Genomic DNA, 3,615 nt, shown 5'->3' on the forward strand with positions numbered 1-3,615 from the left:
TTTGCCCTCCAGCTGGTCAATACAGTTAATTCAGCATGAAATTATATTTTGTTCAAGGTATAAAAGCTTGCCATCACTTTTAAACATTCGTGGCATCAAAATGTGAGGCTTTAAATATAAATACTTGCTCGCAGCAGGCAAGGGTTTACAGTATTTCATAGCTGTCAAAAGGAATTTTGTGCCCTCACATCAGAGGACATATTATTGCAAACTCTCAAATGCTATCTAGAACGTGAGCACGGTGCTCTTTATGTCTGTTATTTCATTGGGGTGACGGCATCATCTCTCATTGTAAACGCAGGTCTTGATTTGGGATTGTGTGGTAATGAAATGCGCTGTAATCACGTTGTAGCTTGCTTGTAAGAGCTAGTTAACACTTGGTAGAGTACTTTAAGATTCATTACGCAATTATGTTCGCCATTTTGCCTGTGGGATGCAGTATTCGAGCAAAAGAAAGGGTATTTGATAGCCCAACACCTCAAATAAAAACTAAGCATGCTGCCTTCTGCATCAGGAAGCAGGTTGAAGTGGAAGTTTGGCAGGTTGGCTTTCCATACACATCCAACATTTCCAGATTGCCGAAAACCAAATGCTTTCCATTTAACATGTCTTCATCAGTTTCGCTCACCTTGTATTTCTCCAAACTTTTAATCTTTCCACCCTTTTTGCCCCCTCAGGCTGTAAAAGGAGATGCTCAAGGCGCTGGAGACACTCATCAGCATTTGGATTATGAGGTTATATTCCACTCAGGTTACATACAAATCAACTTCCTCTACATGCAAAAGGAAACTGAGGCAGGCAATCGTTGTTTTTGCCTCTCTGAGAATCACTGGAGCTGTCAATGGTAGGCAAATAGATTATGAATTATTCAGTTATTTAAATAATCAAATTAATCATTAGTCAATTAATTAAATATCAATATTTGTAGAGAAAACAAACATGAACTTGGACATCTGTATGATGCTATATACTTTCTTTGTTTGTTTTTTTTTCAACAATTTAGTATAGGGACCAAATCTCACTATTAACTAGTTGGTTATTAGCATGCCTATTATTAACATATTGGCTGTTTATTAGTACTTATAAAGTGCATATTCTGCATGACCATATTCTACATCACTAATCATACCCAATACCTAAACTTAACTACCTTACTAACTATTAATAAGCAGCAAATTAGAAGTGTATTGAGGCAAAAGTCATAGTTAATGGTTTGTAAATAGCGAGAATTGGACCTTAAAATAAAATGTGACCAATTTTAAATGTAATTGGTCTATGTACTTTACACGTGCAAATGTCTTTGGCTACTGTGTCGCATCTTGATGTTTTTCAGCATCTCACGCCATGAGTGCTACAGTTTTAAGATGCATGTCAAGATAAAATACTTATTTTATCTGTTTTCTTATATCTGTTTTCTGTTGCATGTTGCACTTTGCCCAGCTGTTTTTGTGCCCTGATGAATGGCTCTTAGCAAGTATTATTTGACTAGATTTGTTCCCTTTCATGGGAACTTCGAACTGCGTCCTCTAGGGGTCGCTATGGGGAACGCCTCGCCGTGACCCCGTGTCTGAAGCATACATTGAAAAAACACCAACAACACGTTGGCTGTCGACAGCCATGACGTCACTACCGGTGCGACTATAGTATAAATAGGCGCCGGGAGCACACATCATTCTCTTCTTCGTCTTCATTGACTGTTTTGTTTGACGCGTGCATTTTCCGTGGTAAGAGCGATCTCTATTCATTCATTATGGCGAGCACTAGCAAAGCGTTTAGAAGATGTGTGCATCCGTGTCATCGCTATTTGACACCCGATGACACACACGATCGATGCTTTGTTTGTTTGGGCGAAGAGCACACACGCAATCTGCGTGCACTGCGAGCGTTTTTCAATGAAAAAGCTCCATTCTAGTTTGTCTCTTTTTTCGAGTAAAGAGGGGCAGCCATCTGCTTCCCCGCGGTTCAGGACTCGCCGCTGCTGAGGCACGGAGGAGAATGAGCTTTGGTTAGGATCGCAGGTGGACTTGGCCGATGAGTTTAAAGAGGGGCTTTCCCTCTCGCGCTCGTCGGCTGTGGACGAGAATGAGCCGCTGGAGGATGATGTTATTTCTTTAACATCTTCTGATCCAGGGGTCAGTGCTCTGCTGGGTTCAGCCCAGGAAGAGCAGGAAATGTCTGAGGAGCACCTGGAACCAGCAGCATCAGGACGTCATGGCTGTCGCCGGCCAACGTGTTGTTGGTGTTTTTTCAATGTATGCTTCAGACACGGGTCACAACGAGGCGTTCCCCATAGCGACCCCTAGAGGACGCAGTGTCTCGTTCCCTACTCAGGGAACCATGGTTACATACGTAACCTGAGACGTTTTCTTTTAATTAAATGAGCTGTTATTTGATGCTGTGCCTTTAAGACTTCTATAAGTAAATGACCTCTTCACATGGGAATTGATACAGCCCTTTGCTACACTTTTAATCACAATGTGCACTATAATTTCATATCGAAATTTACTATCAAAAGATCAATGAAAATCATTGAAAGAAGGGTAGGACGAGGAAGCAAAATGCAAACATAAACAAAGAGAGAGCCATGTGTTCAGACACAAAACGCAGAGAGAGACTATAATGACAGGGCTATACAGTAAAATATTTAACAGAACAACTGAAACTAGATTTAATTTCCATTTTTGAAGCAAATGTGAGTGGCGTTTCTGTGGAAAACCAAAATATTATGGTCTCTAGATATGTGTATATGTGTCTGTATGGAATTACAGAAAGATTTCTGCCATATGTACATTTAGAGTCACTCACACTATTGTTTCATGAAGTAAATGAAACGTAAAAAATGTGTTTTGCATATAATCATGTCAGGAGATATTTCTAATCAGACTTTACAAAAACATTACAAACAAATCAGCTCAACGGCACATAATAAAAACAACTACAAAAGCACAAGTACATGCATGGTGCTTTGAACAGTGAAATACATGGAAATATATATTATAAATTATAAAATATAATTGGAAGTACAATTAGCATCAAGCTACACCTGAAAATGTATTTGCTTACCCACTTTAAACCATCATCGAGTGCTTGTGATAACTTCCGATTGTGATTTATAGTTGATTTTGATTCTATAATAAGCAGACACATGCACTTTGTATGTTTAATAATGCTACACTGCTAATATTTGTCATACACATCCTTTATTGCTATAAAAAAATACCATGAGCTGCATACAAAACACATACAGAAAATATATCGTCATAATCATATGTCTATTTGCTTTCATATTCATGTGTAGAAAAATGTTTCACTCGATTTTTTTCATACGGAAAATCTAGACTAGAGAGTGAACACGCTCTGACTCATAACACTCGCGCACGTGGAAGAAAACGGACGGTGCTCTGCAGATTACATGATTCAGTGGAGAATTATTAGAAATGTTATTCTGTATAAAGAAAATGTGAGAATAAATCTGTTCTCAAATACCAACGATAACAAGAACTCAGCATCCACTCTCTTATCCGGGATACTCTTCTTTGGTGTTTGTTTTCGCTGGTTTTCAAAACAGCGCCACCACTCTCATACATTTGTGCAACAGCAGCTGCTCCGGTCACG

This window comes from Sinocyclocheilus rhinocerous, unplaced genomic scaffold (genome assembly GCF_001515625.1).
Source record: "Sinocyclocheilus rhinocerous isolate Xijiao unplaced genomic scaffold, SAMN03320098_v1.1 scaffold460, whole genome shotgun sequence".
NCBI lineage: Eukaryota > Metazoa > Chordata > Actinopteri > Cypriniformes > Cyprinidae > Sinocyclocheilus > Sinocyclocheilus rhinocerous.